The sequence below is a fragment of the Rhinopithecus roxellana genome, chromosome 17 (genome assembly GCF_007565055.1).
Source record: "Rhinopithecus roxellana isolate Shanxi Qingling chromosome 17, ASM756505v1, whole genome shotgun sequence".
NCBI classification, from domain to species: Eukaryota; Metazoa; Chordata; class Mammalia; order Primates; family Cercopithecidae; genus Rhinopithecus; species Rhinopithecus roxellana.
In genome coordinates this window covers 11,341,299-11,356,547 of record NC_044565.1, presented here as the reverse complement: position 1 = coordinate 11,356,547, position 15,249 = coordinate 11,341,299, and the positions used below count along the sequence as shown (strand labels likewise).

At 44.6% G+C, this 15,249-nt stretch overlaps 1 long non-coding RNA gene across 1 annotated transcript in view; it reads right to left on the bottom strand.

The window, feature by feature from the left end:
- Positions 1–458: 458 nt before the first annotated feature.
- Positions 459–15,249, bottom strand: part of LOC104674834 — a 32,487-nt gene continuing 17,696 nt past the window's right edge. Inside the window, exons 2-5 of the long non-coding RNA XR_749691.1 lie at positions 7,328–7,446; positions 6,568–6,658; positions 6,063–6,192; positions 459–561 (exon numbers count right to left, since the gene is read on the bottom strand). This is a non-coding gene — a long non-coding RNA (uncharacterized LOC104674834). The remainder of the gene's footprint in view (positions 562–6,062; positions 6,193–6,567; positions 6,659–7,327; positions 7,447–15,249) is intronic.

Here is a 15,249-nt window from a genome sequence, read left to right as displayed (position 1 = left end):
CAGGCTGTAGTGCAGTGGCCGGATCTCAGCTCACTGCAAGCTCCGCCTCCCGGGTTTACGCCATTCTCCTGCCTCAGCCTCCTGAGTAGCTGGGACTACAGGTGCCCGCCACCTCGCCCGGCTAGTTTTTTGTATTTTTTAGTAGAGACGGGGTTTCACCGTGTTAGCCAGGATGGTCTCGATCTCCTGACCTTGTGATCTGCCCGTCTCGGCCTCCCAAAGTGCTGGGATTACAGGCTTGAGCCACCGCGCCCGGCCGATGTCCTACTTCTTTTGTGCTCCCACAGCACATAACAGATAGATGGCTCCAAAGGAGTTGCTTAATAAATGCTTACTGGTTGGTCAGTTGATTAATTTAGAATTCAACTATTGTTTAGTCTTTAAGCATGCCCATGGAAAGTGTAAGCTCAGCATTTAAATACCAGTAAGATGTGAAGAAAAAAAAAAAAACAGTGATATCAACGGGGAGGATTATTTATCAAATTGATGCAGGGTTTTTTTGTTTTGTTTTGTTTTGTTGTTGTTGTTGTTGTTTACCATAGTTGAGGGATGTCTTTTTACCTAAGAAGAGAGAGCAAACAAAATTGAGTACATTCATACTTTACATCAAACTCTAGGATATTACAGCACAATAGACACCAAAGATTGTCCTAACCCAACTCTACGTCCCTGATTTGAAGTGAGAAAGCAGAAACCTAGGGAGGTGAAGGAATTACCCAATTACCCAAGAGAGAATCATCTCCTAGGTTCTCAAATGTTACTTTTTAGTAAATATTGCTTAATTTTTATTCTTACCACTACATTTACAAACCACTTATTATAATACATTATATTCTTTCATTTAACTTTGTAATATGAAAAATTTCAAACATAGAGAAAAGTTGAAAGAATAGTAAAATAAGGGGAGGGAGAGCATTAGGGCAAATACCTAACGCATGCAAGGCTTAAAACCTAGATGACAGGTTAATAGGTGCAGCAAACCACCATGGCACATGTATACCTATGTAACAAACATGCGTGGTCTGCACATGTATCACAGAACTTAAAGTAAAATTAAAAAGAAAAGTAAAATAAATATTCATTTACTCTCCACCTAGATTTGACATTGCTAATATTTTGCCGTGTTTGCTTCTCTCTGTGTAGATAGGTAGACATTGTTTGTTAGTTTTGGGCTGAATCATCTGACACTGAGTTTCAGACATTGTAACTCTTCAGCGCTAAACACCCTGCCTACATCTCTGGGGCACACACAGTCCCCTACATTACCATTATCACACCAAATAAAATTAGCAATTGTTCATAACACCACTGAATAACAAGTTCATATTTGAATTTCCACCTTTTTCCCAACAATATCTCTTATAGTTGCATTTATATTTTTAACCTGAACCCAATCACATTTCATGCGTTATACTTCATTATGATGACTCTTAACAGAGGAGTCCAGCCATTCTTTCTTGATATTAACATTTTGAAATATCCAACTGAGTTATCTTGTAGAATGTCCCAGGTTATGGATCACATTGCCGTTTACTCTTGAACAACATGGGTTTGAACTGCATGGGTTCATTTATACATGGATTTTCTTCTCCCTCTGCTGGCCTTGAGACAGCAAGAACAACCTCTCCTCTTCCTCCTCCTCCTCAGTCTACTCAATGTGAAGACAATGAGGATGAAGATCTTTGTGATTATCTACTTCCACTTAATGAATAGTAAACATATTTTATCTTCCTTATGATTTTCTTAATAAGTTTCTTTTCTCTAGCTTATATTACTGTAAGAGTAGCGTATATAGTACATATAGCATACAAAATTATGTGCTAATGAACTCTGTTGTCAGCAAGGCTTCTGGTCAACAGTAGACTACTGGTAGTTAAGTTTTGGAGGAGTCAAAAGTTATACATGGGTTTTCAACTGCATGGGGGGGATCAAAACCAACGGACAAAGTCATCTGAAACAGACAGAATGTGTCTGACAGTTTAGCAAGTAAAAAGACTAAAAGAGTCAGTCAAAGCAGGGTTAGTCAGCCATGAAAAGCATAAAAACAGGAGCATGAGGATGGTGAACATCAGCAGAGCCCATGTAAGAAATGCCCACTGGAGACGATGCCTCAGCCAACAGCTTTGAATAATCCAACACCTTTGGAAAGACTGTTCCTACAGTAAACGTGGCAGTATCGGCTCTCCCAGTTTAATGCCATTAAACGTTTGAATCATCTAACTAGCTCGCTCTTTTGAATTCCATGCTCACTAAGCAACTTTCTGATAACTTGCCCTCCTTGGAGGTCTGACTTCATTGAAAGAATGTGCAAGCTGTATGGAGACGAGTGTTCCAGACACAGTGGCGGTTTTATGCCTCTTGTGAATCAATAAATTGACATGCTGGTTGCATGCATCAGCTCTCTAAGCTTAATTAATTAGAGTTGAAGCTGAGAAATGGATCCACACTCAGTGTGCTGACAGATTCAGTTTCTAAACCTGCAGGGCATAGACCAGACCCTGGAACGGGGCAATGCCACCCTGTGAGGTCTCTCAGGAGACAGCAAATGCTCATCCTCTCATATCCCCATATTGCCTTTGGCAATTAAATTCCTTCAAGCTTTGCATCTGTCTACTGACTCTGAGGGCATTGATTTACAGGGAGTGAACCAGATGTGGATTGGCAAATCTCTAATCCCTTTTACAGAGAGGACACTAGAGTGAAATTGGAACAAATATGACCCTTCTCATGGATCAGCTAAAGCAATCTTTAGTGTAGTTTGTGTCTGAAGATGTTATTTGATCCTGGCCCACTTTCAGCTAACTTCGGTTAAGGAAATGCCATTTGTGTCCCTAGGTTGTGAGTATTAAGCATCCTTTCATATCTGTCAATTTTCTCCACTTTAAAATGAGGATAATAATATCTATTATGTTATTGATTACTAATCCTTCATTCAACAAATATTTATTGAGTGCCTGCCATGTGAAAGCTACCATGCCAGGTACTGGTGGTATTTGGGAAATAGAGATGCTTGGTTTCTGCATTCTAATGGGGGAAATATAATTTAAATAAATTTCATTAGTTCAGTTGGGCTGCTATAACAAAATACCAGAGACTGAGTAGCTTAAACAGAAATTAATTCCTCACAGTTCTGGAGGGGGAAGTCCAAGATCGAGGTGTCAGCCAATTTGATGAGGGTTGTTTTCCAGGCTTGTAGATGGCCACCTTCTGGCTCCATGCTCACATGACCTCCTCTTTGTGCATGTGCAAAAAGGAAGAGAGGAGAGAGAGAGCAGGAGTTCTCTGTTGACTTTTCTTATAAGAACACTAATCCTGTGGGATTAATGCCCTACCTATATACCCTCATTTAACCTTCATTACTTCTGTAATGACCCTATCTCCAAATACACTCATATTGGGGGTTAAGGCTTCCATATATAAATTTAGGGCAGGGGGAGGGTACACAAATATCAGCAAAGGCAAGTGATTGATTGATTGATTAATATTACAATATGGTCAGAGTTGCAAAGAAGCTGCAATAAGAAAAACCCTTTTGGCCGGGCGCGGTGGCTCAAGCCTGTAATCCCAGCACTTTGGGAGGCCGAGACGGGCGGATCACGAGGTCAGGAGATCGAGACCATCCTGGCTAACACGGTGAAACCCCTTCTCTACTAAAAATACAAAAAAAAAATTAGCTGGGTGAGGTGGCGGGCACCTGTAATCCCAGCTACTCGGGAGGCTGAGGCAGGAGAATAGCATGAACCCGGGAGGCGGAGCTTGCAGTGAGCTGAGATCGGGCCACTGCACTCCAGCCTGGGCGACACAGCAAGACTCCGTCTCAAAAAAAAAAAAAAAAAAAAAAAGAAAGACCCTTTTGGGAGGATTAAATGAATCACCTACCTGATTCTTTGCCCCCTCTATTTCTTTCTTCCTATCCATATAACCTTATTTAATCTTTGTCTATGGTCAAAGACTAGAGGGCGAATGGCACAGTCTCTCACCAACTTGTCCAACGTGTCTCTCCTCATTTTCTTTCTTTGCTCACTATGAAATCTAATCCCCCAACCTATAAACAGTGCTCCCCATTGGGATAAAAATTTGTAGCTGCGAGGATTGGAAAAAAACATACAGCATGAGCATCAGCAGAAGATGCTGGGTCTTTCTGACTCCAGAACCCACTATGCCTCTACTGCTGCCCCCACTGCCCCCTGAAAAGGGTAACCTGGGCAACCTTGGCCACTGGAGCTTATATACCCACTGTTCTTGCTGCTGCTGGAAGGTGGCAGAGCACATCTCCTTCAGTGATACGTCCGTTTTTGTTTTTATCTTTCTCTTGTCTTGGGACCTTAGAATAAATTCACTCAGTACTTGCACTGGATGAACTTCAGCTCTTTTCTACCCTAAAAGGAGTTCTTTATCTACTCAGAAGACTCCCTTCACCCCAGATGAAGGAGGAGGCTTGGCTCACCCCTTGTTCTTAGGAATATTAATTCTAGTTTTTATGAGTTAAATATTGTCTCCGCAAAAATTCATGCTGTAGTTCTGTCAGTAACTCAGAATGTGAGCTTATTTAGATACACGGTCTTTAGAGAGATCATTAAGTTAAAATGAAGTCATTAAGGAGTGAGCCTTAATCCAGTACGACCGGTGTCCTTACAGAAAGGAGAAATATAGAGACAGATACTCATACAGCAGGAATATGATATAAACAAGGAGATAGCCACCGATAAGCCAAGGAGAGAAGCCTGGAACAGATCCTTCCCTCACTGCCCTCAGAAGAAACCAACCCTGCCAACACCGTGATTTCAGAAGTCTAGGCTCCAGAGCTGAGATAACAAATGTCATTGTTTAATCTCCCAGTTGTATTTTGTTATGGCGGCTCTAGCAAATTAATACACTAGTGTTTAGGGCCCGGCCTCAGTCTTAATATCCTCTCTACCTATTTTATTTATGTCAACAAGACTCCTAAAGACCTGCCCTGATATGCCAGGACCTTGAAGTCCTCATATAGATCAGTCTTTCCCTCCCCCATGGCTGTCACTTCACTGAGAATGTACCCCCTTAGTGTCTCCTATATATGAAAGTCACTTCTTCAGCAACTAAGGATTAAATATGAGTAAGATTCAAAGTTTTGAAAGTCTAATGAAAACTTTCGTTGCTTTTCTTTATTCCTGGACCTGAGGTGGTGCCAGGGAAAAGAGTGGGAGAGTGGTCACAGCCCTATCCACAGAGCAGGCCCTCAGCTGGCCTTTGCCTGTCTTTCATTCCAGGTCCCAGGCCTAAGGAGCAGCCATACTGTGGGACATGCCCTTCTCATGGCAGAGAGCAGAAGCTCAAGAGGAACAAACCAAAATATGCCTTGTCTCATAACCTTGTGCTTAGAACTGGCACTTGGTTGCTTCCACCCATGTTCCATGGATCAAAGCAACAATTAAGGCCAAGCCCCACGTAAGTGGAGCAGAGATGCACATGGTCCCTTCAGGGGGGATGGACAAGTCACACCATGGGCAGGGCTGTGTCATCCTATTACAGGGGGAAACTAGGAGTTGGGAACAAAAGTTCTCTCTACCACAGATTTAGAGTGTACTCTTTTGAGGAACTGGATTGTAAAAGTAAACAGAGCGGTAACTAAAGGAAGATAAGAAGCCAACTATGGCTTCCATTTTGTTTTATTTTTCAGGTAGGAGACATTTGAATAAGTTTATATATTACTGGGGAAGGAGACAGAAAGTAGAAGCAATAAAAATACAGAAATGAAAAGAAAGAAGTGATGAACATCACTTGGACAATTCTTCACTTTCAAAACCCAAACTGTATCAACCAGGGTCCAATTAAGACACAGAAACCATACTATAATTTGGTTGGGGCAAGTTCAATGTAAAAAAAGTTGGCTGCTAAGCAGTAACAAAAGAGAATTGGTTGCTAATATGGCAACAAGAATAGAGGACTGACATGTACAGAAAGTGGCCACTATCCCCAGGGCTGAGGCAGAGCACACAAGGATGGAATGACTATGGAAGAGCAGCCCCCACTACCCGAGCTTAGATCCAGACCTCAATGGGAAGTACACAGCCATGACTTACTGAGCAGTGCAGTCACTGAGGGGCCTGCTGGCAGGACTCACTGGCAATTCACCTTCTGGGGCCCTGGGAGAAGATGCCTATGGAAACACATGCTGCTGGTCACTGGCCACTGTGCACTACAAAAGCCTGCCTAGATTAAAAAAAAAAAAAAAAAAACACTAAACTAGGAAATACTGTTCATCCTCTGGTGTCCCCTACTGATGAAGCATATAACATCATACTAGCTAACCAAGGGGAAAGGTTCCAACATCACAAGCAAGCAATGAAGGTGGATTTGGAGCTGAGAGGCAAGAGGTGTTAACCAGCGCCCCCATCCTGGTGAAGTCAAATTCTAAGCCTATTCCACACTGGCCTCTGTGCAGCTATATGCAGGGAAAGAAAACAACAGTATCAACAACAACAACCCAACTGACTGGTCCAACTGGTCTTGTCATTAGATCTCAAATGGTCATTAGTGTGGCCAGCAATCCTATCACATTTTCATGCTGCTTACTAACCTGCTGACCTGGATGATTATTTGACACCTTCTCCTCACTCCTCAAACATACAACACCTTTTCCCCAACCCACTCACTCTCTCCGTGATGAACTTGGTTCCTATTTCACAAAGAAAATAAAAGCATTGGGAACTTTTTCAAGTTCGCACCACCACACCTGCACACCTACCAATATCTGCACCCACATCCTTTTCCTTCTCACCAGCTGAGTGACAGATGTCAGGGCTCCTCTCTAAGGACATCCCCTCTGCTTCTCTCATCAGACTCCCATCCCCTCTTGCCTGCTCAAGAAAATCACTCCGCTTCTCTCTCTTTCTCTTTCTCTCTCTCTCTCTCCTTTCCCGACAGCATCAATTTCTCCCCTCTACTGGACCATTCCTAACGGAATACATAAATACATCTAAAAAATACATATACTCTTTACCCCCCACCCCTCCGACTTCTGCCTCATTTCTTTGCTCTTATTTATAGAAAAAGTCTTTTTTATTAACTTGTCTATATTCATTGTCTGCAATTTTTCTCTTCTAACTCCCCTTGCACTTACTTCAGTGAGGTATTTATCACCACCAGACCACTGAGGCAGTATTTTCAAGGTCACCAGTAACCAGGGCCACCCCTAGTATACAAAGCCCTGAAAAAATATTTTATAGGACCCTTGTCCATCTAAACAATTTAATTTAAAAAGGTATTTCAAAATGTACAGGCCTATGTGAGGTGTTGACATTTGTCAATGAAGATTTAGAATAATCCATAGAGAAGAGGTACTTACAAATGTGTTTATTGTTCTATCACTGCACGTGAAGATTCTTCATAGAGTTCAGACACCAGATATTCCTGTTCAGATCCAGGAAATATCTGCCCATGCTCTTTTGGTTAATGTTTTATTTCCTATTGTGAGAAAGAGGCAGCAACATTGTTGTCACTCACAATGTCATGGCTTTTGGAATCTGTTTCTATTGAAACAATATAGTTTTGGGCTTGGGTTTTGGTTTTTTGCCTCTGTGGTTCTCTGATACCATTCGTGTAATGTTGGTTGCATCTTTACTGATGGTGCTGCATCATTCCTCATGGCACCTGCAAATACTGGCACCCAACCACTCTCTCAGAGGTTGTTTCTGTACTTCATTAATAATGACCAAAATGTAAGCCTTATCCAGAATATTCAGGAAAGTATGCACAATAATTTATTTTTCATTTGGAGTTTTATAGTGTTAACATAAAGTGACATATCTTCCAACCATGTATTCTCTTGAATTCTTCAGGCCGTTATAACTACATTCTTAGAATGTGATCCCTTTCAACATTTCCTGCACCTCCGTTTCTGCACACCACCACCAAAAGAGAGGAAAGGCAAGGAGACGTGACTGGAGCGAGAAAAACGGTGTTTTTCACACAAGGATGTCCATTCCTTGTTGGGAATGGCTTAAGATCGACCTGAGAAAGCAAATATCATTTGGAGGAGTGGCCAAAAGGTCAGCAGGGAAACTAGGGCACTGGATGTTATAGGTATCGCCATATCATTTGGAGGCAAGGCACTGGTTGGAAGAGCCTGTTGGTGTGGCAAAGCCAAGGTCTTTAAAATCCTCAGAGAAGGCAGGCACAGCCACCACTGGAGGACTTCCTGATGTGTGGTACAGAGACTGATGAGGGCATGGGGTGAAAATCTTAGGAGCCAGCAGCAAGGGGATGGATATACAGGGTGAAGAAGGCTTGCTGCCATCCTATGCCTTTGAATGCCGCAAATCAGAGATGGTATCATGGAGGAACATGGACAGGTGAGAGCTGAGGCAGGGGTCCCCACACACAGCCCAAGCCCATGTGCTAACAGTTGACCATCCGTAGCCCAGAGCCCTGAATTCATCCTGTGCCTGATGTGAGGATCACTCAAAAGCAGTGTATCAGCACCATTCTGGTGGCTCAATATCACACAATGGCACCAGCCAGCAGGAACAATCCAATTGCCAGGCTGCCCTCCTGGACAGGGCCGAAGCCACAGAGCCCTCAGACAAATCCATTGATGCAAATTTTAGAGTTCCTCAAGGTAACGGGTCAACGCTGCACATGGAGTGGAGATTCAGAAAGGCCCCAGAAAGAAAAAAAAACAAGGATCAGGGTCCATGTACGTCCCTGTATGGGGCTGCCATTTGTCCTAACCACCCTGAGGTCTGCCACAGCTGAGCCAGCCTTACTGGAAGAGGATAGTCAAATAACCTCACTTGTATTCTTTTGCCACTTACTGTGTCGCCCTAGCTTCCCTCCAGGGGGTCCTCATTTTGTCCTGGGCTCAACCTTACCTTTGATCACTGTAGAACCCAGGCACAAGATTTCACATTGCTGGGAATCCATTTTCAGTCTTTGAAAAGACCCAGTGATTCTTCAGGACGCTTGTTATCCCAAAGATCCAAAGATGCAGCAGAGACAGAATTTCCCAGCTTGAAGGGATTTGAAACATCCGTAAAGTTATAGAAATTCGTATCTGGAGGAGCCTTAACGGTCATTCAGACCAACGCTTTCTCGGGTACCTATAACATCCAGTGCCCTAGTTTCCCTGCTGTCCTTTTTGGCCACTCCTTTCCAGTTTCTTTTGCAGGCTATCCTTTACAGGGCTCAGTCTCCACACTCTTTTGTTCTCTCTAGATTTTCCCCAGGTGACCTCACCCAGGTCTATGGCTTTAAATACCATCCATATGTTGATAATTCCCAAATTTATATTTCCAGTCCCAAGCTCTCCACTGAGTTTCAGGCTCATATATCCAAATGTCTACTTCTTGCCATCAGTATATCTTACAAACCTCTCAAATTTGATATGCCTAAAACAGGACTCTGGATTTTACCTTTTGTGCATATCAATGAGTTCCTCTCTTAGTCTTCCAATCACAGGAAAGAGCTCCACCATCAAGACAGACACGAGCCTAAAACCCAAGAATTCTTCTTGTTTCCTGCCTTCCTTTCCTTCTCTCACATTCAGTCTCTTGGTAGACGTGTTCATTTACTTCCACCATTTCTATCTACTTCTCTTCATCTCCAGTGCCAATGTTCTTGTCCAAGCCATCACTATCTCTCCCCCAACCATCCAATAGCATCCTAACTTGTTTTCCCTATTCTTATCTCACCTCAATCCATTCTCTGCATATTAGCTTGAGTGATCCTTTCAAGAAGTGAACACAAACCTTAAATCTTTCAACAGTCCTCACTGCATCCAGAATAAAATCCAAGCTCCTATAACTGCCTAATATGGCTTCTGTCCACCTCTAACCTCAAATCTTACCTTCTGCCCTTGCTGTGCTCAAGCCTCTCTGGCCTTTCATTTCCTTAAACACACCAAGCCTTTCCAGCCTCAGAGACTTTATAGTTCTTCCTAGAGTGCTCTTCCACTAATTTCCGTTTTTGTTTTTGTTTTTGTTTTTGTTTTTGTTTTTGTTTTGTTTTGTTTTGAGGTGGAGTCTCGCTCTGTCGCCCAGGCTAGAGTGCAGTGGCCGGATCTCGGCTCACTGCAGACTCCGCCTCCCGAGTTTACGCCATTCTCCTGCCTCAGCCTCCCGAGTAGCTGGGACTACAGGCGCCCGCCACCTCGTCCGGCTAGTTTTTTGTATTTTTTTAGTAGAGACGGGGTTTCACCGTGTTAGCCAGAATGGTCTCGATCTCCTGACCTCGTGATCCGCCCGTCTCGGCCTCCCAAAGTGCTGGGATTACAGGCTTGAGCCACCGCGCCCGGCTCTTCCACTAATTTCTTTAGGTCATAGTTTGTGGTCATTTGAAAACATGTCCACAAACTCTTTTCTATCCTACAAAAAGGGGGAATCCAATTCCCCTCCCCTTGAACATGCACTAGCCTCAGTGGCTTGCTACTAATGAATTAAATGGTACAGAAGTGACTGTGTAACTTCTTAAACTAGGTAACCAAAGATGGCACAGCCTCCACCTGGTTCTCTGTCTTGTGAGGCTCACCCTTGGAACCCAGCCACCATGCTGTGGCAAAGCCATGTACCACACTCAGGAGTTTCAGGGAACAGACCTGGCAGAGGTCCTTGCCAACAGCTAACATCAGCCAGCGTCAACCACTAGACATGTAAGTGAGGAAGCCTCCAGATGATTCCAGTTCCCACCTTCAGCTGATATTAGGTGGAGCAGAGACACACTGTCCCCACCTGCCTAAATTGCAGATTCATGAGTAATTTCTGTCATTGTTTTAAGCCATTAAGTTTTGGGGCGGTTTGTCACATAGCAATAGATAACTGGAACACAGCTCATATGTCCCCTTCTCAAAACTGCCCTCCCTGATCATCCTAAGTGCCCATTGGCATTATCCATTACCTAAAAATTATGATTGACCCTAATGCCCAGGCTGGTGCCTGGCACATAGGAGATTCTCAGTGAATATTTGCAGAATGATTGAATAAGGGAATGAATCCTCTTGTCACATTTGAAGTTATCAGTCATCAATCAAATGGGGATTTGACATCAAATTCAGTTCAGAGAGAGGAAAGGGTAGTTACGAAGCATGCTCCACTGGTGCTGCTGGACAGGGAGGGTGGGCAGACTTGACGACCACCAGTCCAGGACCTAGACAGCCCGAAGACACGGGGGCCTGAAAAGGTAGTTGGGGTGCCCAAAGAATGCTAGTCCTGGTGCCAATGCAGCAGACAGTCGCCTTGTCTGTTGTTGAGTAAACCAGTGCCTTCTCTTATGCCTATGATGCCTGCCAGCACATGTCTTTCTCAGAAGTGGGCATATTGTCTCTTTGGGAAACATTGGGTAGAAGGATTAAAGCAGGAGAATTTTCAGGGAATCACTCTTGCAAGAGATGCTGCACTCTGGCAGACTTGATAATGAAAAATATGTCAAGCAACTGAGTTTTAGCAGCAGGGTTCCTTGGGGCCCTGTTCACCAACTTGTGGCTTCCGTAGTGACAGGACAGCTGCCGGGTGGATAGCAGCTTTGGGGCCACCTGACTGGCTCTGATGATAACTGGCTTTGACAGCTTTGATTGGAATGAAAAGATTTAGGGTCCCTATGGCTTTCTTAAATTAAACTCTCTCCTGGAGTTAGCTTGTTTATCAACATTGTCTTAGATTAGGGGACTTTCCTGTGATGAGGGAGTTCTTTTACCATGATGGTTGACTTGTCGGGGCCACTGGCAGGGTTTCTGAGATCAGGCTCCTCAGAACAGCGCAGCAAGGTAAGCCTACACCCTGATGTGCTTCTCAGGCAATGCCTCCAAGGGGCATGTTAACAGTCAGGTCTAGTTAGGAAAGAAAACAGGAAACAGACCTGTATTTTAACAGAAAGAATTTAATTTAGGCAATTGAGTAAGCAGGTATTAGAGACTGAAAGGCAAAAAGGAAGTATCAAGATAAACACAGGGATGGTAACTGCCAGAGGCAGCTCTACCTCTGGGGCTGAAGAACACAGGGAAGATACTGGGGTTGCAATAATTTAGAAGCTTGGAAGAGGAGACCTGCGGAGCTGGGACCTAGGCTTCCAAGGAGGGGTGACTGCATAGTATCTCTGAGGCTGGAGTTGAGAGTCCAGAAAATGTTGGAGACTGGAACCTATTGCTATTGAGATAAACTGCCACTACAAGTGAAAAGTCATTGTTGGGCTGATGCTCACAGGGACAAGCAGTGAGGAAGAGGCAAGTCCTTGCTCCCTTCTGCCAATTTACCATCCCTCCTTACTGACAGAGCCCCACGTGGAGCCAGCTGGCCACAGAGCAATGTGGTTCGCCAAGTCCCAGCCCCAGAATCACAGAATCACCCAGCCCCAGTACTCACAGGGTAGAGTACAGACAGGTGGGTCTGACCTTACAGACATCAGCTTCATAACCAGCACAGGGAGTGTGAACAAGATGACAATGGTAGGCCCTGAGATAGAACAGCCAGGCCCAAAATACCCACACCTACCCTCCACTGGTAGAAATCCCCTAATGCGGCCAGGCGTGGTGGCTCATGCCTATAATCCCAGCACTTTGGGAGATCAAGGCAGGCAGATCACCTGAGGTTGGGAGTTCAAGACCAGCCTGACCAACATGGAGAAACCCCATCCCTACAAAAAAAAAAAAAAATACAGGGCCAGGCGTGGTGGCTCACACCTGTAATTCCAGCACTTGGAAGGCTGAGGCCTCAATCTCATGAGGTCAGGAGATTGAGACCATCTTGGTTAACACAGTGAAACCCCATCTCTACTAAAAATACAAAAAATTAGCCGGGTTTGGTGGCGGGCGCCTGTAGTCCCAGCTACTTGGAAGACTGAGCAGGAGAATCGCTTGAACCCGGAAGGCGTAGGTTGCAGCGGGCCGAGATCGCACCACTGCACTCTAGCCTGGGCAACAGAGCTAGACTCCATCTCAAAAAAAAAAAAAAAAAAAAATACAAAATTAGCTAGGCATGCTGACACATGCCTATAATCCCAGCAACTGGGGACGCTGAGGCAGGAGAATCATTTGAACCTGGGAGGCAGAGGTTGCAGTGTGCCGAGATTGCACCATTGCACTCCAGCCTGGGCAACAAGAGCGAAATTTCATCTCAAAAAAAAAAAGAAAAGAAATCATCTAATGTGTGCTCAGTTCTTTACACTTTACGAAGAGCTTCTTATGTTATCTTATTTAAAGGCAGAAAACTGCCTATGTGTGCTGGCACTGACCACCACATGAGAACAAGACACCATCCCAAGCGCCCAGCATTGGTGTCCTTTGCTTTTACTTTGTCCCTGAGTGCCTGAGGAACAGCCTGATGCAGCCTGACCTGAGCATTTCCTGAGATGTGGATGTTTTGTATCTTGGGCATAAGTAGGCAGGTCACCAAGCAGGACAGTAACCCTGCCCCCAACCTTGTTTTAGCCAGAATATCTCTACTAACATTCGTTTCTCATACTGGGTCTCCAGGTAAGCTTACATTTGAAGAGGAAGTTCTGCAGTGAACAATAGCTTGGAAACATTTGCCCTAGAAGGAGAAACCTTCAAGCTGCCAGCCACCAAATAAGCCCACAAGGCTCACTTCCATTGTCTTCTCTGCTATGCCCTTTGTCCCTACCAGCCTGAGGCAAATATCAGTCCCTATTGTCCCCTTCCAAGGTTAACCCTACCTCCAAAACCTCTTAAGAGTATCCTTTCAAAGCATGTTGGCAGACTGGCCTGCTGAGTATCCGGTGTGTGGGTTGGGCCTGTTGTTTTGTATGTATAGTTTGGGGTGTTGATTTTTGTTCATTTGTTGGTTGGTGTGTTTTTCTGCGAAAAACCTGTTAATCCACCCTACAAGAAAGGAAGGATAGGGAAAGGGGGGACACAGTTGGGAAAAGGAATCACATTTTTCCCTTTCCTAAATGGACCCCAAACCCACATCTGCCTCTAATATCGGCAAGAGTATAAATGAAGGCAGTTGGTCAGCACCCCACCTTCTCTTCCCACCCTCAGGTCCACTAGCAGGCACTGAACAAACACCTCAGCCCACACACCCAAAAACTCTGTGCAAAGGCTGCTAACAAGAGCCACCCCTTAGCTATCCCTGAGACCTCGGTGAGCTCACCACAGACGGGGCAGATGGGAAAAGGTTCACACAGCCCTGGAAGAGGCTGGGACATTTGAGCAGGGAATTCTGGGTCCTGGGTTATGAACCATGGACCAAAAGGAGGACTAGCCCTGGGTGGCACACAGACACGGCCCACGAACTTCTTGTCCTATGGAGCAGGGCCAGCCCCGTGAAGACCAGAGCAGGGCTCCTAAAACCACAGCCCAGGGTTGCACCTGAAAGAACAAAAGAAACTACTGGGGCAGAGCGGATCCTGGAAGTGAGAGGCACTATAGGTCCAGCCTCTTTCTGAAGCCCCACCCAGAGAAGCACCCTTTGCTGGAAAAGGAATCAGCGGAAGCCAAGGTAAGGGGCCATCACCCAGCAAAAGCCTCCTGTGCCAGAGAGAGAAAGAGCAGCCACAGCCATGAAGCTGGCCAGGGCATGGCTTCCTTAGATAGAAGTCTGGGGGAGCCCCATTCAGGCCTGCATAAGCCCCCAGGATTCCAGCAAGACATGGTGGAGGAGGTGGGCTCCCAGAGGTGGACACTGGGCTCCTGCTAGTCATAGCTGAGGACAGCGGGGCTGGGGCAGGGTCGGGAGAGCTGTGGCTGCTTACAGACTTATTCCAGGAAAGCAGAAACGTGCAGTACTTTGCCTTGTTGCACTCACCTACTTTAGGCACCTTCCCAGCTCTGCCCACCCCATTCCCACTCTTACATACACAGAGCTCTTGAGTTTACTGTTTTTCATTTTAATGCCTAACATTTAAAAAAAGTTTTTAATCATGGAGAAATTCAGACAAATCCAAAAGTAGGTTAAATAGCACAAGGAACCCTCACGTACCCAGCATCAAGATTCAGCAACCATCAATTTATAGTCAATCTTGTTTTACCCAAAAATCCTACTTATTTCTCCCCTCTGATATTATTTTGAGGCAAATCCCAAATATATGGTTTGGGATTGGTTTCATCAATTAATATTTTGGTTTCATGAATTAATATTTTGAGCTGTATCTCAAAAACTGATTCCTTTAAATATCTATATAACCTCAATGCCTTCACCACACCTAGATAACACAAATTCCTAACATGATCAAGTATCTGGTCAGTGATCTCATTTCCAAGAGTCTCTTAAATACCACTTTTACTTGCCTCGGGAGGGGCTCTGGCTGAAGCACAATCAA